Here is a 23709-nt window from a genome sequence, read left to right as displayed (position 1 = left end):
CTTCCTTATAGCTGACTGGATGAAGGAGGGCATCATTAAATCCTTGAACTCCTGAGTGTCCATCCAGCCGTCAAAGGCTTTATCCTTTTAAGCCTTGAGGATAACATTTTCAGCCCGGGCCGTTTCCAAGTAAGAAGTAGATGAGGCAAGTTGGGCTTCAAGGGCCTCTATTCTTTGGTTGGCCTCCTCCAACTTCTTGTTCGTATCCTCGAGGCCAACCTTCCAAGCCTTGGCTTGGTGAATCGCCCCTTGAAAATGGTCGTGCGCGTCTAGATGCGCATCTAACGGGTACTCGTCCCCTCGGGTGTTGATCATATCAATCAAGGAAGTGTACCTTGACCGAATGAGGAATTCATTGGACTTTCTGGCCACATTCATCTTGGCCAAACGGGTCATTTTCTTATCAGCCATCTGAAAAAAGGCACATAAGGAGACAATTTTAAAACACAAACTATGCAAAAACAAGCACAAGAAGTAAACGGAGAAGTCTTACCTGAAGTAATGCTCCTAAAGAAGGCTTTGGGGCTTAAATACTCCGACCAACTGTTATTGCTCTGAAATTCTTAACAGAAGAAGAAAGAAGGAGAATTTAGGAATGAGAAAGTGAGGAGCAGTAGACTCTACTCACTCCTTTATATAGGATAAAAAGTGAAGTTGAAGGGACAAAAAGCCCAGTAAGGATAAAGGCCCAAAGAAAAAAGCCCAGAAATGGAACATTCCAGAATATTCCAAGGAATTCCAAAGAAATTAAATAAAAATTCCCGAGAATTCTAGAGAATTCTAAAGAAGATGTTTTAATATATTAAGCCCAGATTAATAAGAGGCCCAATGGGAGGCCCATATCCAATTAGGATTTGGAAAAATAAAAAAGCCCAAATCCAATTTTTGGAAAAATAAAAAGCCCAAATCCAATTTTTGGAAAAATAAAAAGCCCAAATCCAATTAAGATTTGGAAAATAGAAGGCCCAAATCCAATTAGGATTTAGAAAAATAGAAGGCCCAAATCAAAGCCCTAAAAAATAAGGCCCAATCCAAATTGGATAAGAAGGAAGCCCAATAAGACCAGGGTTGAGGTCGAGTTCCAAGTCGTGAATTCTGCTCGAATTCTTTCGAACTGACACCTGAAAATTACGGGAAAAATAGACCAGGATTGAGGTCGAATTTCAGCTCATGAATTCTGCTCGAATTCTTTCGAACAGACGTCCGAAAATTACAGGTCTAATAGAACTGGATTGAGGACGAAAGCCAGACCAGGATCGAGGTCGAATTCCTGAATCAAGCACAATATTTTTCAAGAATGGGGTGCAGAAACCTAGACTAAAATCCAGGTCGAAGAATCGACTAGGATCTTGGTCGAAACCCAGGTCGTGAATCCTAGTCAAAATCTAACGACCAGGAAACAAATAAGCACAGAAGTCTCGACTAAGATCTAGGTCGAAGTTTCAACTAGGATCCTGGTCGAAACCCAGGTCGTGGATCCTAGTCGAAACCAAACGACCAGGAAGCAAAGAAAGACACTAGTTTTCTACCAAAATCCAGGTCGAAGGTTCGACTAGGATCCTGGTCGAAAACCAGGTCGTGGATCCTAGTCGAAGTCCTTCGACCAGGATTGGAAAGATGGCCCAAAATTCAACTAGGATCCAGGTCGAAATTTCGACTAGAATCCTGGTCGAAAAAGGGCTGAAAATTTGAGAATATTTGTGAAAATTTGCAGAAAATGTGAAAAAATCTCGGAAAAAGGGAAAATTCCTAAAAATAGGGAGAAGGTAAGAAAATAAAAGGGGAAGTTTTTAAACGACCCTGAAGCCACGTACAAGGTAAATCATTGTAAGTGTGTAGGTTGCTCCACTCTTTACGCAAAATGATACCCTGAAAGGGAATGAACGAACCTAACTTTTGCGAAATCTTATACGATTTCCCAAAAGTTGGGGGGGGCAAATGATAGGGATAAATAAATCCTGATTATGTAATTAAATATTACAGTAATTATACATGATTTGGGCTGCTAGGCCCAATAAGAAGATGTATGACATTCAGACAAAAAAGGTTAACACATTGATCAGGCCTGATGGACCAGATCAGGCCTGATGGAACAAAGAAGGCCCAAAAACCTTGAATATTAAGTAATTTCGTAATTAATTAATAAGGGAAAAATCAGCTATTGAGAAGAGTCCCGATAAGGACATAAATCCTTTCAGATTAGCCTCTAAGGGACCTAGAAGGATAAGGAATCAGTTTCCTACTATATAGGACTCCAAAGTCCATTCTAATTCTGAGACCTGGCTACCAAGTCTCCTATACTAAGTCCAATTCAAGGACCACCAACATCTATATAAGGGGTCTCACCCCACAAATCAGAACTACGTTTTTTTGGCTTGATTCTCTAATTCACAGAGATATATAGGCATCTCGTAAAGGCATAGTTAAGCTATGAAACACGAGAGCAGCCATCAAAGGCCTTGAGCTCCCGAACCTTAGTTATAAATACAGCAAATAATAACCTTAGTTTTTTTTATCCATAACAGATTTGTATTAATTTTTTAAAATAAAAATTTAAAATATTCTTTTATTTTTAATTTCTGACAATTCTAGCCAAGTGACATTCTTAAACTAGAAAAATGATAAATTTCCACCATCTAAATTTCCCAAAAAGATTTTAAAAGTATAACTTTAGGTAAAGAGATAAGTTATTTTTAAGAAATCTATAACATATTTTGTCCCCAACCCCTTCCCCCCTCATTTTCCAGCCGACTCTTCCTATTCCTCTCCCTTTTTATTCCCCCCCCAACTCTTCATATTACCCTCCTTACTGTAAAAAAAGTACAATTAAGATTTTTCTTCTTTTTTGTTGTAATTTTTTAAATGTACATATTTATAATATATTGAAATAAAATAAAGGCTCAGAGTTTCTAAAAATACAATAGAAAGTATTTCTATTATTGCGACCTAAAATCATATTTATCAAATATTTTTCATGATCCAATCGTACGAATGTGAAGATTAAGTTAAAATATAATTGCATACTTGTTTTTACGCAATATCAAGTTGTATAATATTAATTTTATGTTAGATGAAATTGATGACATCAGTATATAACTATTAGAGTGTTTCATCGATATTTGATATCAGAGTTTGACAAAAGTTGACGTCATCAACATTTGTCATCAGTATTTGCTTATCAGAATTTGTTCATATCACTGTTTGTCAGGCTGGAATTCAGGAGACATCACAAGAAGATATATTTGCAGAGATACGTCGGTGTAGGACTTTACTTATTGTAGCAATTAATAGTTGGATATGTATTAGGATTCCTTATTCCCTTGTAATATATCTACTAGGTTGATTGTGTACTTGTGCAGTATATAAGCACAGATTAGGTTAACACTTTATGGGTCATGCATTTTTTATCATACACATAACCTAGCAGCTCCCAATTATATATGTTCATCCTTTAAGAGAGTTTTGTAATCAGTTTTTATCCATGAATATAAAATTTATTCTTCATTATTGAGTACTTAATTTGATTTGATTGTTATAACTGTATTCACCCCCTCTACAGTTACATAAACACCTAACAAGTGGTATCAAAGCTTACCGTTGATACACAAATATTTTAAGATCCATAAAATAATCAATAATGACAGCTTAATAAACTCAACAAAATCTCCCACCACCACCAGCCACAAGCCAAATCAACCACAACATGAACAGATATGGAACCATCAATGTTCTAATCTTGAAGATTAATGAATATCCTATCTGGAAAGTCAAGATGGCTATGTGTCAAGAAATAACAGATCATGAATACTTGAACATGATTTATGATGGACTCGATAGGCCCATGAAACTGGCTGTTCCTGTTCCTGGTCAAGAAGAAAAGATGGTTGAAAAAGATAAAAAGGATTACTCTCCCGATGATTTTTCATCCATTATGAAAGATGCAAAAGTTAGACATTTTTTGCATATCAGTCTAGACAGTTATGTCAAATAGAATGATTGGATGCAAAACTGCCAAGGAAATTTGGGACACTTTGGAGGTTAAGTTTCTTGGCACAACTGCTATCAAGGAGAACAGATGGACTATACTCACACAAGAGTATGAGCACTTTGATTCAAAAGCTGTTGAATCATTGACTGAAATCTATGACAGGTTTCAGAAACTGTTGAATGACTTTACATTTGTTGACAAAGAGTATTATCCAGAAGATTCAAACTTGAAGTTTCTTCTTGCACTCCCTGAAAAGTGGGATTTGAAAATCACATCCAAAAGGGATAACTATGATCTTGAAGATACATCTCTGGATTAAATTTATGGAATGCTGAAAACTCATAAAATGGAGACGGAGCAAAGAAGCAAAGAGGAAAGGGCCTAGAGCAAGGCAAGTTGCGTTGAAGGTTAAAGAAAACTAAGAGAAAAATTTGGAAGGAAGAGACATTCTAAAGGAAAGGCCATGATTTTAAAGTCTAGTACTGAGTCAACAAATATTGATGGTGACTCAAACTTTAATGATTATTCAGACTCTAAAAGTGATAATGGCGATGATGAGAATTGTAATAACCCAAATTTTGGGACTTTGTAAAACTTTCGATAAATAGTAACCCCTGACGATCGGGGAAAACATTTTAGCCCACACTATGTTATGCATGGAAAATTTAGTTTCCGAGTCGATATTATGATTATACGTACCAAATGAGTGTATGAAAAAGCCATTAATTTTCGAAGAAAACAGATTTTGTAAAATGGCCTTATCTTACGAACCATCAAGAAATACGAGAATCACATTACAATCACAGATCTAGAATTCTACAAATTAAAACCAAAGTACAAGGTTTCAAAGCATAAAGGACTTATAAGAAAAGGATTCATCTCGTGAATCGCTTACAAAGATATATCACGAAAACAAATAAGCGACCAACTGAATACGTAAGTGAATAAATAAAACGTATCAAGCCATGCAAATTCCCATGCAAGCCATGCAAAATAATTAGTAAGAATGTAACCAAGGATTGACAATCAAATAGTAACCGATCAAAGAGCATAGTAACCTAGTATGGTGAATAGTAGCAATAATAGTAGTTGGAATACTTGGCTAGTAAACTAGCTTTGACAATTGGTCATGCTAGTAAGATATGGATATCTAAGGTTATATACACAAACAAGCCAACACTTACACAAGAAGCAACCAAGCAACAAAGAAAAAATTCTCTCTTCTCTCTCCCAATAGCTTCATTCGGCAATTTCAAATAAACCAAGAAACACAAACTCAAACCTCAAGATCTAACCATGGTTAAATGCTATAATTAAAGCCCAAGCTTCCTCTATATCAAAATAAGGTAAGATAATTTTTTCATAGCATTTAATTAAGGTTTGGGTGGTTAAATAAATCCATGAAAGTGATGATGAATAGTGCCAAATAGTAACTTTTCTTGATATCTTGATTTTCATGGAAAGATTTAGGATTCTTAAGAACACCTAAGACTCACCAAGCATCATCCATCAAGACGATAACCTTCCAAGCTACTAATAAAGGTATAAATATTTACCCAAACTTTTTTTAAGGTTTAAGTTTCAAGGAAAGTATGGATCTTGATTCTAAACATAGTTTTAATGGTTGATATGTTGATTTCTTGAATATTAGTTAGTTAGATGATAAGGTTGATGTTATGGCCTCAAGAACTTAATTTTATTGAGAGGATTAAGAAGTGAGATGATAGTATGATGATTGTTAGTTAGGGATTAGTAGTTTAGAGCGAAAACAAAACTTGAATCACGAGTGTAACATTGATAAAACAAACGAATCGTAACCTTAAGTTTTCAGCAGAATTACAGAAAGTATAAACTGTGATCTTTTGAAAAGTAAGACTTTAAAATGATATAGATTGTTGTAAGGTGCTTGAATCACTTGATTTCGATTTACAGTTCAAAAGTTAGTGTAATAACCCCAATTTTTGGAAATTTTTGAAACCCTTATGAATAGTGTTTTTGCTGAATGAGAAAACTTTTCATGCCACACTATGTAGGGGTTCTGTTATGGATATTATGAGATTTTATTAGTACTCTATATGGTATATAAGTGTATGTAAAGGTCGTCAGAATCCAATTCCGAATACTTTGATTTTTCCCGAAAATCTACCAGATACAGAAAGAATTGAGTATAAGGTAACAGAATAAAAAGGATTTAAATTCAAGGATTATAAGAGAGGATCATGAAAGGAATATAATGTATTGAGAAAGGTTAAAGAAACCTAAGTAATAAGATCCCGGGTATGATCCCTCAAACGATAAATGAAAATGAAAGTTAAGCGAACCGTATAACAGATCAGCGGTCATTAGGCAAGCAATTAGGAGTTAATCAAGGAGGTTAGGGATGATGATGTCATCAAACCAACAAGGTGTGGACAAGTGGAAGCATTATGACATGTGCAAGATGACATAAGCATGACAAGGGGTTTTGTTTTGTTGGTTGATTTTGGGCCATGTAAAATTTACCATGGTAAAAAGCTAAAACATTTTCCAAGGCAAAAAGGAGAAGCAACCAAGCAAATATCATAAAACACAAAAATTAGAAGTTGACTTTCCCATTTAAAGAAGAAAGCTCTCGGCTAAAACAAACCCAGCAACTTCAAACTGCCATATCTCCTTCAATACGCACTCAAATGTTGTGTTCTATAGCTCGTTGGAAAGGTATTGAGATGTCCTACAACTCTTGTTCACAAGTCTCTTCCAAATAAGCATGGTAAGATCCTCATGTTTACAGTTCTTTAAATCGGACTTTTAGAAACTTCAAAGCCTAACTTTGTGTTCTTGATTTCTTTGGGAAGATCAAGCTTGTAGGAGGCTCCCTAAGGCTTCCTAGCAACTTAACACCTCCCAAGGAAGGTATAAATCTTAACACCCTTTAGTAATAAGTTTGAATGTTGAAGTTTGGAGATGGTTTGGATGGATGAGTAGTAATTTGAATGATAAGCATGATTCGAGCTTAATTGTTAAGTAGTTTAGTTGAATTTGGAGATGTTATAATATATGATTGGATTGAGATCCTTGAGCTTATTATGACTGAAATCAGTAGCATTGATGTGTATCTTGAGTTGTTGTTGATTGGTAGTTGAATTGTGGTGGATTTGGAATGGTTTAAATTTGGGAAATCGCGTAAACATAGCCGTCGTAATGTCCGATTTACTTTAGACTGCTTTTGTTCATAACATTAGGACCGGAGAACTCCCTGCTATATTTTGACCATTGCCATTTTTAGATAGTTCATGTTACGAGCTTCGTTTTGATATGTAGTTTGTTTGATTCCGATGTACGGTTTAGGAGAAACGACCGTTTTAAGTAACCGCATTTCGCGAACGAAACTTTTCCCCTCGCCTTACTTTGAAACATAGGTTAAAGACCAAAAAGGGTTAATTAGTGTATGAAACAATTATGGTAGGAGTGTTAGGCAGTTGGTAAGACACTTGCGAAGGAATCTCCTTAAAACTCGTAATGGTTAAATTATTAAAAATGGTGGAGCCGAGGGTACTAGAGTGACTTAAGAGAATCAGTAAGCACAAAGCGAGCGTTAGAGTCTAAGTTGGTTAATGTATAGATTTACAAGTGACTTTGGCTTAATTCCAACTTACTTGTTGTTTATAGGTTACCAGACTCGTCCCAAGCCATTTATAACCCCCAGTCGCTCAGGCAAGTTTTCTACCCGTTATACTGTTGTTGTGATGTATATATGTATATGCATTATCTTGTGATAGATGCATGTTGGTTAATTAGCAAATGTTGTGATATATTGAAGCATGCTGATATGGTATATATATGCATGCCTGTTTCGTATTCTTACCATATATATCTGTTGGTTCAGTTGATAATACCTATGCTAGAGAATAGCAGTAATTTGCATATACCCTTAGTATAGGGACCCAAAGGTGAAAACATTTTCTAAAACCGGGAGTCGAGGATCCCGAGTAGATTTTATATATATATATTTATATATATTTATGATTATAGTTTTCAAAACTATTAATCGAATAAGGTTTATTCGATAACTTTATTTTATTATTGAATATTATTTCGAATATTCATCCGAGGACTTATGACTCCTTTATTTTATTATTGAATATTATTTCGAATATTCATCCGAGGACTTATGACTCCTTTATTTTATTATTGAATATTATTTCGAATATTTATTCGAGGGCTTATAACTCAGCTTATTTTATTTATTGAATATTATTTGAATATTCATTTGAGGATCTATGACTCCGATTATTTGCTGAGATATATTCTTTATTTTATTAAAGAATAAGGTGTCGATAATCAAACTCACTTTTGATTATTCAAATAAAGATAGTACTTTCGTATAGGTATATCTTTGGTTATTTAATATTCATTTCAAGTATAAGTTTTAAAAATTCTACTTCAATTATTTTTATAAAGATTATTCTTTATGGGAATATTATTTAAATAATAATATTCAGATATTTTCTAATATATTGGGACTGATTTACCTTGTTAAATCAGCACACTCCAAACATTCTTAAAAATGTTTTGCGAGTCTTCAAAATGATTTTTAAAAGTTAGAGCGGATCCCAAAACTCATTTTTATATTTAAGATCCTCCTTTCGAAGGGGATTTAAATACTCGCTCAAAACCTGAGGGATCCGGCTCTGTGGTGTGTTTTATATTCGCAACAAGGTTGCTGTTTTGATAAATGAATTGATTACTTACCCAACACTCGGGAAGTAAAATTCTTGGAACAAGTTAATCCATTAACAGGCATCGCCTGGGAAATATCGGTGAGTTTTCCTTTCCAACTAGATACGACTTCTTGGTGGAGCCGTATCAACAAGTTTCTACTTGGGGAAAGGGGGAATGAGCTTTACGTTTCAGAGTCATGGATTTCATCTGAACTAGGAGTGGCGTAAGTGGTCGAGTGGCGCCGGCCCAGCCTTATTATATTGGCCCAAATGGCCTGGAAGTTCCGCTAAGGCGGTCCATTCCTTAGGAGTTCAGTGTTCGGTTGACAAGTAAATCCGACAGGTTCTCTTCTACATGTAGAAAATGGTGGGGTTGCACTACTACGACTGATCATCGTAAGTGGTCTTCCTGGCGCGGCAAACTCCCGTAATGAGTTCATCATCCAATTGGATATTTCTGCAACACTACCCAGAGCACTTCGATAGAAAGGCTACGGTTTGGCGATTGTTGAGTGTTGGCAGGGTCAAGTTTTTAAAATGATGTTTGCATCAAATAAAGTATCTCGTAACTTCATTTTATTTTGATGATATTTTAAAGATTTAATCTATTCAAATCTGGTCTTGTAGTCTCATCTATGTGATGAACTTTGGAAACTAATTATAACTTGAATGGTGGTAGTTCAAGTAGTATTTGGAAAAGATATAAGTATATTGGAGTATCTTGTAACTTCATCTTTTAAACTTATATCTAGTAAATGATTATCTTATGCATGAAAGATTTTCAGAAAAACGTTGAGACAAGGTTAGATATATGAGATCACCTTGCAACGATATTTTTATACAGTTATACACTGGAACTCTGTGTGTATTATGCATGGAAGAGGACTTCCAATATTTTGAAAAGTATATATGTATATATATATACTGAATGTTTTGCAACTTCATCGCATTAAGATATCCACTTGGTTCATTTCTTTTGACCAAGACTTTCATGAGTACTATGAGAAGGCTCATATATTGTTAATCATTATACATATTATTTTGGTGGGCTTGCTGCTCACCCTTGCTTTCTTCTTTCATCACACAACATCAGATAGACAAGATGAACAGGACCAAGCTCCCAATTCGCGAGCGGATAGGAAATGTTCCGCAGTTTCCTATAGGCGTTGATGTCGCTGTAGCTGAGGTAAGAACTACCAATAGGCTAGGCTTTCAACTTTTGATGTATCAGATCATGTATATTTATAAATTGTAATAATGGCAAAGAAATGTAAATTTATTCAGAAAACCCTTTTTAGGTGTATTGGCATATTGGTGGAATAAAACGACTTGTGATTATTTTTGGATATTCATCTCTGAGACTATAACTTGTGGTGTGTGTGTTTATTGTGGGGTCACAGTACAGAGTAGTTGATTATTTATTAAGATTGGGTGTTATTAAGGGAAATGGAACTCGTGACAACCCGGATCCCCGACCTCGGATTTGGGGGTGTTACAGTTAGGTCCATTTTAGTGAAAACGATTTACGCGATAAAAATGCTACGAATTACGAAATTTGGAGGTATAAATGATTGACTTAAAAATAATAAAAAATTATAAAATTTTTAAAGAGAGTAATAAATGGAATATATTAACTTGCATAAAAATTTTAAGTGAAAAATATAAAATTTTCAATTTTATATAAATGTCGGAGCCGAGATCACGCGAGTAGAAATCCTTAAGAATCGCGAGTGGAGCCGAGTGGAAAAGTAAAAGAGATTAATGGACAAAAAGGATTATGAAAATAAAATGAAGTTAACGAGTACTAGTACCTTATTAAAATGACGAGAGTAAAGCGAGTCACATAAATGTATAGTAAGTATTGCGTATTTACCAAGTGACGATAAATGCAATTAGAATCTAACGAAAGGATAAATGTTCTTGATTTTAGATTTCCGGAAAAACTCTAGAGCAGCTGTTAGGGCTAAACACGCGCTAATAATTCACGCAAGTATACGCGTTCACAAGTAATATAGAATATTTTGTAGTTCGTTCCCACAGAGACTGACATTGGTTAACTATGTAATTTATGCACTTATGCACCGATGATATGGTTATTATCCAATGCTAAGACGATAACAATTTGGGTTGATTATAACTACGAATTAAACTAATGATTATAACTAAGAGAGTAAAGAGGTGTGTAAATTATATGAGACAAACATGAGATTCTAACTTCATTAAATACTTCATTCAATAGCCTTATTGTTCTTAACCTTAGCATGCAATGGTGATGACACTAATCAGATAACACGAAACTGCTAAACGCCAACTTTTGTTGCACGCATAACATACTACCAGACATCCACAAAAGAGATAGAAGCTGAATAGACACCAATTATATTGAGACCCTATATGTCTATAGAATTTGACAACATAAAGGTTTAAAGCACAAGTTATCTATCATGATTACACAGGGCAAGTAAGATGATTAAAATTACCTAAGAATGATGCATAACAATAACACATGAACCTATGCTATCATGACAAGTTCTAAATCCTTAAATTCACTGTCGCTTCATTAAGAATTAAAACGCTATCTTACAAGTTCGCGATTCTTATAAGACGAATAAGCACAACCAATATTAGGTTATCATACAATCACCACACACTAAGGCATATAAACAATTTAACTAAAGAAATCCATAAATAAATCCGCTAGAACCCCACGATAATGATTAGCCCATAATCGGACTCATCATCAAAGTGGGTTCCGATGAAAGCATGGTAATAAACGTATTCTTTAGACTTAAATAACAAAACCAAGTACGAAACAAGAGTAAGATTCACAAGTAAGAAAACTAGCATCCGAGTTACAACTTAGAACAAATATTCACAAGTAAAAATAAGATATTCTTCGTCTTCGTTGAATCCGTTCTAAAACGGTCTTCTTACGGCTCTCCTTGCGCTCTGGTAAGTCTCTCTCTTGAAAACATCATTTATTTGAATATATATAGCAGTCCCATACAATCTAGAAGTCCTCCAATTGTTTTTAGAATAGAATCAGGATTCTCTGAATTCGCACCGGCGCGGGCGCGCGCTAGCACACCGCGGGCGCGCTGCCTTTCTGACATCCTGGCGCGGCCGCACCGTACTTCTGGAAAAACTTTAGATTTTCTTCTTTTTCTTTCTGTTTCGAAACGGCTTTCCACGAGATTTTATTCCAACACCACCTTGACACCAAATTAGCACCAAAATAATGCTAATTCACCTGATTACCTAGATAGTGCCTGAAATGCAAAAACACTAGAAAACACGTCAAAACACTTAACAACTTGAGTACAAATGCATCAATTCAAAGCTTATTAGAGCATAATAAAGTGTCATAAATGCCACTCAATATACCCCTAAACTTGAATCGATGCTTGTCCTCAAATATAAACAGACTCAAAGAACAAGAAACAAAAATGCATGAATGCAGCTAAATAAATGCAACGATCCCAATAGAATAACTCAACAACTCAACAAGCAACATCTCAACAAATGCAGTTACTTGCATAAAGATCAATCAAATCATACAAATCAACTTACAAACTAGAGACGTGCGTGTGTGCAAATTCTTACAAATATACTATTGTAGCTAGATCAATAATCATGACTCACTACGCATCAAGGTAATCACAAGGTTATAAAAAAAATAAAAAGCTAGACTCAAAATAACTTATAACACTTCAATTCTTATATTGGAGTTTAACATGTATTCATGATTTTTATTCAAAATAAAACAACACACATATGCTTATTTGATCGTGCAATGAGTGAGGTCCACAAAAGACTTATACAATAGTACCCATGTAGCGAGCGTTAGGTTAGCGGATCCCAGACTATAAAAGCCTTAGGTCACTAGGCACAAAGTCCCCTAAGAACTTAATAACTCGAGTACTAAAGAGCCCACTCGTGATCAATTATACATAACACTTATTCTTTTTTTTTTCTTTTTTTTTTCTTTTTTTTTCTTTTTTTTTTCAATTTCTGAACGAGTGCGTTTCGCTCCATGTCGTTTAACCCTAGACTACTCATATAAATATGAGCCGGCTACTAGTCATTTGACACCTAGCCACAACAACTAGCAATGAAATCCATTTTTTCTCTAATTTCTAAAAATCCATGTTATTTTATTATTAAGAGAATATCCTAAATTTTAAATATAAACAAGCGATTAAACTTCGACAAACCAATAAACCATGATGATGATCTAGCACTTAAGCAACCTATAAGACTTAGTGAAATACAAGTGTCTCTAGTATGCAAATCAACTTAATACGACTTAACATCTCTAAATACGATATAACTACACTAGAATCAATATCACAAGTTAACTGGAAAAATTATCTAAGGGATCATGTTATAATGCAAATGCATGAACTATATGAACAAACTAACATATAAACTACCAAAAATTAAAAAAAACTACATGGCAAAATATGCAACTATACGAACTAAACTATCATGAATATGCAAACTATATGCGACTCACATAAAACATATTCCTTCAATTACTACCCCAAACTTAAAATATTCACTGTCCTCAATGAAGGTGATAGTAAGGAATCCAGGCATACCTAATCAGAATCAGGCTCCTCACCATCAACAAGTCGAGTGTCAGGTGTGTCCGGAGGTGGATACACAGAATTCTCACAAAAAACTGGCCACTGGACATCAACACCAGTGGCTCTAAAAGCTGTCCACAATGCCTGGGTGAGATCTCGTGCGAACCTGCTGTGGATGTCATGCATCACATCCATCCTCCTAGCCAGACGCCTGTACTGCGTCATGCTCATGCTCCTTCCTCCTCCTCATGTGCTTGCTGCGATGACCCTGCCTCATCTCCTAGCTGAGATATCCATGCAGTCTTGCTCGCCTTAGTGGCCCCAACAGCTGGCCTCCCACCAGGTAGGTGGTCAAAAGAATAGCCAAGCCCCTTCAGATCGGGCTTGCCTCCATACCATTCTTGCATCGTAGCCAAAGTAGTGCTATCAATAGGAGCACTCGGGAGCTGCAACTGCTTGTATGCGGGCCAATGAACACCAATTGCCACGCACAACTTCGTTATAACGAATGCATACGACCCCGTGGTACTCCCCCTCAAGAACTTCAGGATCCCCTTATAAATCACCATCCCCAAATCCACATAATTTCCCTGAAGAATGCCCCATAACAGTCGTGCACGCTCCATAGTAATCTCATGCACATGATAAGATGGCATGATATTAGCACAAATAAAAGCATACCATGCACGGGCAAACCTGTTCATGCTAGAAACCGGGAACGTAGAATACTCGGTCGTGACCCTCTTGATCTTCCAATGAGTATCGGGCTGGCACAGTGTAGCAATAATAAGATCCAGATCAAAGTCCTCGGGAGTATTATTGTTCTAGGTGTCCTACCGGGCTTCCTCGTGGGCTGCTCAATCACTGTCCTGATAGCCTCTGCGCTGTACTCCACAGTCCTCCCTCGAACCACCGTGGAGCCATTCTTCTCGGCCTTGGCGTTCATATAGAACTCACGAACAACACTCATGGGAACAGCAGTGGGTGCCTCGCAAATAGGAATCAAGCCCATCTCCAGAATCATCTCCAATAACTTACCATCCTTCCCCGATGGAAGAAAACCTCACTCCTTGATAATAGGCTTTGAGAGAAACCTAGTATACTCCACTTCAGCCTTGGGAGTAGAGAACCTTGGCCTTAGACCACCCACACTTGAAGAATCGGTGGTGCTACTGCTGACTTGTGTTCTTTGTATCTTGGGTGCCATTGGCATTGAGTAGAGAGAATAAGAGTTGTGTTTGAGAGAGAATTTATGTTTCAGAATTTGTGAAGTGGTGAAGAAGTTATGTATGAGGTGTATGTATATATAGGTGGTGAAAAGAGAATTATATATGGAATAGAAGTGGAATTTGATTATGGGAATAATGGGAGTAATGGGTTTGATTTGGAGAGGGAAATTTGGGATGTGGAGGAGTAAAATTCGGCTGGGAATTGATTTTGTAGGAAAAATCCCGATTTCCCCCCTTAAAACTGCCTTTTTTTCCTGAGTCGGGACCACGGCACGGCCGCACGCTAGGACAGCGCGGGCACGCGCTACGTCTGCCAAACTGGTGCGGCCGCATGCTGGAACAGCGCGGGCGCATCGTGTTTCTTTGTTTTCAGCGCGGCCGCGCGCTAGGACAGCGCGGGCGAGCCAGGCTTCTGTAGTCAGTCCTGGATTTTTTTCATTTTCTGATTTTTTTTGTGATTTTCTCTTTTCTTCTTGCTTCCTCTACTTACTAATGTACAACAAACTTGGGTTGCCTCCCAAGAAGCGCTTGCTTTACGTCGTTAGCTTGATGTAGAACTTGAGATCAAACGGATAATAAAACGACACTAATTACCTCGCGGTTTGCCGTGTCACCATAGTATGCTTCAACCTCTGACCATTAACCTTGAATGCTTGGCCTAGATCATTCTCAAAAATCTCTACCGCTTCATGTGGAAACACAGTTTTGACAATAAACGGCCCTGACCATCTTGACTTTAACTTTCCAGGAAAAAGATGGAGACGAGAGTTGAACAAAAGAACTTGTTGCCCCGACATAAATGATTTGAGCACTAGACCCCGATCGTGCCACCTCTTGACTTTCTCCTTGTACTTTTTGTTGTTCTCATAAGCTTGAAGTCGAAACTCGTGGAGCTCATTCAATTGAAGCATCCTCTTCTTTCCAGCTACATCCAAATCCAGATTCAATTTCTTCAAAGCCCAATATGCTTTATACTCTAGCTCTACCGGCAAATGACACCCCTTACCATAGACCAACTGATATAGTGACATCCCTAGCGGAGTCTTATATGCTGTTATATAAGCCCAAACAGATTCATCAAGCTTCAAAGACCAATCTTTTCTTGATGGAAACACAACTTTCTCTAAAATGCACTTGATCTCCCTGTTAGATACCTCGGCTTGACCATTCGTCTGAGGATGGTAAGCCGTAGCAATGCAATAATTCACATTATACCTTTGCATCATAGCAGTGAACTTGCGGTTACAGAAATGCGACCCCTCATCACTGATTATGACTCTTGGAGTTCCAAATCTTGTGAATATCTGCCTGTGAAGAAAATTAAGCACTACCTTAGCATCGTTCGTTGGCAACGCCTTAACTTCAACCCATTTCGACACATAATCAACCGCCAACAAGATATAATGATTGTTACAAGATGAGACAAATGGCCCTATGAAGTCAATTCCCCAAACATCGAAGACTTCGACCTCGAGAAGCACATTAAAAAGGATCTCATACCTTTTAGACATATTCCCCACTCATTGACATCGATCACATTTCAAAACGAACTGATGAGCATCTTTAAACAAAGTTCGCCAAAAGAAACCTGCTTGATGAATACGAGATGTTGTCTTTTCGCCACCATAATGTCCTCCATAAGCCGTTGAGTGGCAATCTCGCAAGATCCCCCCCCGTTTCGCTATAAGGAATATATCTCCTGATGATTTGGTCAGCTTCTTGGCAAAAAGAAATGGCTCATCCCACATATACCACTTCACTTCATGTAGAAACTTCTTCCTTTGAGCGGGAGTCAACTCTGGAGGCATGACGTTACTCACAAGGTAGTTCACTATATCGGCAAACAATGGTTCTTCTGCTTGCACTCCAAATAACCGCTCATTGGGAAAAGACTCATTAATCAAAGAATTATCTTGTGAAGTAGCAATTGGATCCTCTAAACGCGAGAGATGATCGACGACTTGATTTTCAGTCCCTTTTCTGTCCTTGATCTCTAACTCAAACTCCTGAAGTAAAAGAACCCATCGAATCAACCTTAGCTTCGAGTCCTTCTTTAAGACGAGATATCGAATTGCTGCGTGATCAGTGAAAACTGTCACCTTTGTCCCAAGTAGATACGATCGAAATTTCTCAAAACCATAGACGATAACCAAAAGTTCTTTCTCAGTAGTGGTGTAATTCAGTTGAGCACCATTAAGATTCTTACTAGCATAGTAGACTACATGAAATATGTTGTTCTTGCATTGCCCAAGAACTGCTCCAATTGCATAGTCGCTTGCATCGCACATCATTTCAAATGGTTCAGACCAATCAGGTGCAGTTATGACAGGTGCCGTAATCAAGCTCTTCTTCAATGTCTCAAAAGTAGCAAGACACTCATCATCAAACTTGAAAGGAACATCTTTCTCTAGCAAATTACACAACGGCTTCGAAATCTTCGAGAAATCTTTGATTAAACGCCAATAGAAACCCGTATGACCAAGAAAACTACGAATTCCCTTAACAGATATGGGTGGAGGAAGATTTTCGATCACCCCCACCTTGGCTTTGTCCACCTCAAATCCCTTGCTAGAAACCTTGTAACCAAGAATGATGCCCTAGTGCACCATAAAATGACATTTCTCCCAATTAAGAACCAAGTTGGTCTCAACGTACCTTTTCAATACTAACCCAAGATTGTGCAAGCATTCGTCGTATGAAGTTCCAAAGACCGAGAAATCGTCCATGAACACTTCTACGTTATTTCCAATTATGTCAGAGAAGATAACCATCTTACATCTCTGAAAAGTGGCTGGCGCTCCACATAGCCCAAAAGAAACTCTTTGGAATGCAAAAGTGCCGAAAGGACATGTGAATGTAGTCTTCTCTTCATCTTCTGGAGCAATACAAATATGATTATATCTCGAATAGCCATCCAGAAGATAATAGTAATCATGCCCAGCCAATCTATCGAGCATTTGATCAATGAAAAGAAGAGGGAAGTGATCCTTCCTTGTAGCCTTGTTCAGCTTCCTGTAATCCATGCAAACTCTCCACTTCGTGACTGTTCGTGTAGGAATAAGTTCGTTCTTCTCATTCGCTACCACAATGATACCACCTTTCTTTGGCACACACTGAACTGGGCTCAACTATGAACTGTCAGAAATAGGATAGATGATCCCTGCATCTAGCCACTTGAGAATTTCCTTCTTCACAACCTCTTTCATGATCGGATTTAGCCTTCTCTGTTGCTCAACAGTAGGCTTGCTTCCTTCCTCTAGCAGAATTTTGTGCATACAATAAGAAGGGCTGATTCCCTTAAATTTGCTATAGTCCAACCAATTGCCGATTTGAACTCTCTAAGAATTCTCAAGAGCTTCTCCTCATCGGTACCTGAAAGGTCAGATGCAATAATAACAGGCAAAGTAGATGCAATCCCTAAAAATGCATACCTTAAATGTTCAGGTAAAGGTTTAAGCTCAAGAGTAGGAGCTTCCTCAATAGATGGATTGAGGCTTTTCAGAGAACTTTTCAACTCCTCCAATCCAAGAGATTCAAAAGGCATATCCATCTTTCGCTTCCAGGGAGAAGCATTTAAATATTACAAGTGCTCGTCACCCTCGTCATCTTCACTATTAGATATCCCCAATAAGGCCTTCTCTAAGGCATCTGACCTTAGCAAACGATCGAGTTCAGAATTAACCACAATATCGACCATTTCCACCTTAAAACACTCCTCATTTTCTGTAGAGACTTTCATGGCATTGAACACATTACGCTATGTTTGGTTCAACGGAGGGGAGGGAAGGGGAGGGATTTTAATAGAGGGGAGGGAAGGGGAGGGGAAGGATATCGTGTTAATTCTTTTTGGTTGAAGGAATGGAGGGGAGTTAACTCATTTTTATGTTTGGTACTGGAGGGGAAGGGAGGGGTTTATAATTAAAATTACATGTAAGTCCTTTATATGCACTTCACAGTTACTCTGTTGTTCTTGACTTTCTGCATATGCAACAACATGCACAAATAATTAATATTGTAAATGTACTTCATATTAAGTTTTATAATAAACTACAATCTGTAAGCAGCTATACGTGTAAATAGACATTTAAAACCAAAAATAATTGGTCTGTTAATGATAAATGATATCAGATGGCTACAAAAGAATCCATTGATTTCATACCTTATACTTAACATATTTAAGAGGGAAAATTTCTCAAATTTGAGTACTAGAAGTTTGACAACATAATCATAAAGTTTTCTTAGTTCAATTATCTAATCAAGGCATCAACTGGAAGGAGGATTTGAGGACCCAAGCACCATATGCATGATCACATCCTTGTGTGCTCCAACTGGACACTGAAGAATTGTTCTAATTTTATCAATATCTTACATCAAAGAACAGAAGATCATAGGCAATAAATTTGCATCACAACCACATTCTTTAATTAACTTCCAAACTTCTTCACCAGAAAGTGGAGGTAGTTTTAAATTATGATGTTTTTTCATTATAAAATTTCATTCTCTTATTGTGGCAGTTCCATCTTTTAATGTTTCTACAACCTCCTGCATTGCTCCTTTATTTTCAAGTATTTTATCAAATTTCTCTTTACTAGCAGCAACTTTTGATTTCTTTCTTTTACTGCCAGAGCTTGCTGTAGGTGAAGGATCTTGAGGCGACATACTCTGAGTAGAAAAATTATCAGTACCATCAAAAGAAAAATCATCAAAGTTCTCCGATATCACATCATTCCTCTGTATATGATCATCAAGATCATCAATGGAGTCAACAAATTCAAATTCAGTTGATGAATGTGCCCGCTTTCTCATTTCTGATGCAGTCTCAGCTTCCTCTCCAGTAGCTCGATCATTTCCATAAAGTATCACCATCTTCTCATAGTTTGGAATTGGAGTATTTCTACAATATACGGCTTTAGGTTTTGACTGAAAATAATACAAATTTTATAAAAGTTAGTCGACTATTGAAGCATATTTTTATATATATTATATAAATTTACAATTGTTACCTCAATCAGATAATTCCAAACTTCTGGCTCAGCATCCCATAATTGAGTACTTGGGTTCCAGGCAAATCCACTCATACCATTTTTAAAAATATCATAAAATTCAGAAAACTTGGTCTTTAATGTTTTCCAACGATTTTTAACCTTGTCCTTATCAATTTTCCTCCCAAGCAGTGCACTCAATTCATTTACTATGTTTTCATATGCTTTGGGGGGTGAAAGTACCATTTACTTTGTTACCTTGTTCAAACTCGTGCATGAAAGCATTGACAAGGGCATCATCCATAGGTCTAGTCCAAATCAACACTTCTTTTACACTGTTACTCAATGACTACTTTTTGGGTGCCATACTGCAATTTATATAATTTATAACATGACACAATTAATAAACATAGACCATGAACACAATTAATATAATCACACAACATTACAATAAAGAACACAAGTATAAATATAATTAGTTTAGCTCAAAATATCATTTTGATAATCTGTCTACATTTGATTTGCTAAATTATCTTTAATAAGCTCTCCTTGAGCAACCTCCTCATTATCACTTCTTGTAGCTCGATAATTATCATGTGAAACATTCTGATTAGCAAGCTCAGCATCTACTTCAGCTATAAGTTCTTCATCTGGGTCTGTGCTCATTAAGTAATTATGTAAAATGCAACAAGCAACGATAATGAGTTTTTGAGCTCTAATACTATAATTTGCCTCCGTTGAACTAGATAAAATCTCAAATCTTTTTTTGAGGACACCAAAGGCTCTTTCAATTGCATTGCGTAATGACGCGTGTCGAAGATTAAACAATTCTTTAGGATTTTGTGGAGTATTTCTTGCAGAATATTCTTTCAAGTGATAGCGAACTCCTCTATAAGGGGAAATAAGCCCACTTGTCAACATGAAACCAGCATCAACAAGGTAATACTTGCCTATAAATAATATGAACAATCAATTTGATAGTTTCAAAATCAAGTAAATTATAATTTTAATGTATTATTTATTGGTTTTACCTTGAGGAATTTTAAGATTATCTTCTCGTCTTAACGCATTCTTTATAATTCTAGAGTCTGAAGTTGTGCCTTCCCATCCAGGGAGTACATAGGTGAACTTTAAATCAAATGTACATGCTGCCAAAATATTTTGGGTTGGATAATCTTTCCTACCACGATAACGGGGAGCATCTTTAGGAGATACTTTGACACGTATATGTGTGCCGTCTATTGCACCAACGCAATCCTGATACAATATATTATATAAAAATAGTTTAGTTTATTATTTAAATATTTAAATAAATTTTAATTTAATGATGAACTGTTACCTTAAAATATGGGTAAAATCTGCCATTTTCATAAATTTCACGGGAAATTGTAGAGCCATCAGGTTGTACGAGAAATTTTGCTTCCAAATTGAGGAGAGCTCTTAACACTTGATGAAGATAACAACTAATTGTCTCACCGGAACGACGGAACTAAAATTTACTTCATAATTTTTAGCATTATGTGTTAATATATAAATTGATTTGGCAACCTGTTCTTCGATACTAGACCATCTTGTGGGTTGTAAGCTACCCTCTCTTTCCAACATATCACATAATGTCAAGAAGGTTTGGAGACCCATTCTTAATATGTTTCTACTTGTTTCGCTATTACTAATTCTAGCCAATATTTCTTCTCGCACTCTTTCTCTCTCAGAGCTCATACTATAACTAATTTTTCGTTTACGAGATTTAAGTAAGACAAGACAATAAACAATAAAGCATATGATTTGAGTTATAGCTCTTCGGCACAAATCAGACCATCTAGTGACTGTTAATTTCCAATCTTCAAAATCCATCTATTATGACAAAAATCTATATAAGTTCATAACACAATAATAGAACAATAAGAAGATAGTACAAAAAATTCATATCGGCAATGGATTGTTCATAATAAAAGATGGAACTAATCACAGATAATAAACAATGAAGCTAATCGCAATGAATTTGGCACATCACAGCAAGATAAAAGCAGATGGATTTGAAATAGAGAATAAATATGCACAATAGATATTTTGATTTTTTACCTGGAAATGAGAAGCAGAAGGCAGAGGAGATGAATAGGTGAGAGGTGATAATGGATTGATGCTTTATGATATATACAAGTATTGAAAATGTGTAAGGTGATTTTTGTCAATAAAATTTCTCCCCTCCAAATAACCCCAAATCAGGAGTAAACAAAAAATGACCCAAAAGGAATTTTAAGCCCCTTCATTTCCCTCCCCTCCCCTCTAAAAATATGAACCAAACACATTTTTTTATTTTAGGAACCCTCCCCTCCCCTCCCCTCCCCTTCCATCTATTTTCTTCCAACCAAACGGGGGCTAAAAGTCACATCCTGATCCATCACTCGCATGGTAAGCTTACCTTTCTGCACATCTATCAAGGTTCGGCCAGTAGCCAAGAAAGGTCTTCCCAAGATTATGGGAATCTTCTTATCCTCATCGAAATCAAGAATTACAAAATCAGCAGGAAAAATGAGTTTATCCACCTTGACCAAGACATCCTCCACAATACCTCGTGGATATGTAATAGAACGATTGGCCAACTTTCCAATGGTGCAAGGAATAGTGAAGCTTCCAGGATCTTTAAGCTTCAGAGGCAATTTTTTTTACAGCACAACACTGCATTCCTCCGTGAGAGCAATGGTCTCTAAGTCATCAAGCTTAACCTTCCTAGAGAGAATACCTTTTATGAATTTCGCGTAACTAGGCATCTGCTCAAGAGCTTCAGCGAAAGGTATGTTAATGTGAAGTTACTTGAACACCTCCGGAAACTACGCAAACTGCTTATCCAGTTTTTTCTTCTGCAGCCTCTTAGGAAAATGAGGTGGAGGATAGATCTGTTTCTCCCCTGTATTACCCTCGGGAGGAGTGTGCTCAACAGTAGTCTTCCTTGGTTCTACTTCGGCTTCCTTCTGCACTTCTTCTTCATCAGCCTCCACTTCAGAAATTGGAGTCTTAGCTTCTTCAGGATTCACAACCTTACCAGACCTCAATGTGATTGCTTTAACATGCTCCTGAGCTTCCTTCTTGCCTGACACTTCAGTATCACTCGGAAGCGTGCCGGGTTGACGATTTAGTAATGCATTAGCAATTTTCCCAATATGATTCTCCAAGGTCTTGATAGAGACAGCTTGACTTTTACACATGAGTCTCAACTCCTCTAATTCAGATTTTTCATTAGCTTGAGGTAACTGCTGAAGTTGAAGTTGTTGCTTCGCGGCATATTGCGGTTGCTGAAAACCAGGAGGGTTATACTTCCTTGCTATATATGGATGATAAGATTGTTGCACCACATTCTGATTATTGCTCCAGCTGAAGTTAGGATGCTTGCAGTTGTTCGGATGATAAGTGGCTGGAGCTTGTTGTTGTGATCTCTGAAAGTTGCTCACAAATTGAGCTGATTCGCTTGAAATAGCACACTGCTCAGTTTCATGTGCTCCCGCACAAAGTTCAGAAATACTAGTAATCTGATTAACTCCATAATTAGCCAAAAAGTCCACTTTCATCATTAAAGCTTGAATTTGAGCAGCTATAACAGTAGCTTGATCCACTTCCAGAATTCCTGCTACCATTACTTGCAACATTCTTTGCGTAGGATTCTGGTATTTATTGGTTGCTATTAGCTCAATCAACTCATAAGCTTCATTGTAGCTTTTAGCCCATAAGGCTCCACCAAATGCTGCATCAAGCATAGGTCTAGAGTGTACACCTAAACCATTGTAGAAACAGTTTATAATCATCCAATCAGGCATGCCATGGTGTGGGAACTTCCTTAGAATCTCCTTGTATCGATCCCAAGCCTCACACAGAGATTCACCAGTTTGCTGAGCAAACTGAGTAAGAGCATTCCTAATTGCAGTAGTCTTCGCTATAGGAAAGAATTTAGTGAGAAACGTTTGAGCAAGATCCTCCCATTTGGTGATAGACCCTGATGGTAGAGAATGTAACCAACACTTCGCTTTGTCCCTCAAAGAGAATGGGAATAGTCGGAGATTGATAGCATCTTCAGACACATCATTGAACTTGAAAGTGTCACAGATCTCGATGAAATCCCTGACGTGCATGTTGGGGTATTCAGCAGGATTACCCCCAAACTGAACTGAGTTCTGTATCATCTGAATCGTGCTTGACTTGATCTCAAAAGTGTTAGCCTTGATGGCT

General features: G+C 36.9%; 1 non-coding gene across 1 annotated transcript; it reads left to right on the top strand.

The window, feature by feature from the left end:
• The first annotated feature begins 23298 nt into the window (after positions 1-23298).
• LOC141694604 (small nucleolar RNA R71) lies at positions 23299-23405 on the top strand. Its single transcript, XR_012563893.1, has one exon. It is a non-coding gene; the product is annotated as a small nucleolar RNA R71 (small nucleolar RNA).
• Positions 23406-23709: the final 304 nt, after the last annotated feature.

This window comes from Apium graveolens, chromosome 10 (genome assembly GCF_009905375.1).
Source record: "Apium graveolens cultivar Ventura chromosome 10, ASM990537v1, whole genome shotgun sequence".
Classification (NCBI taxonomy): domain Eukaryota; kingdom Viridiplantae; phylum Streptophyta; class Magnoliopsida; order Apiales; family Apiaceae; genus Apium; species Apium graveolens.
This window is presented reverse-complemented; position numbering and strand designations above follow the sequence as displayed.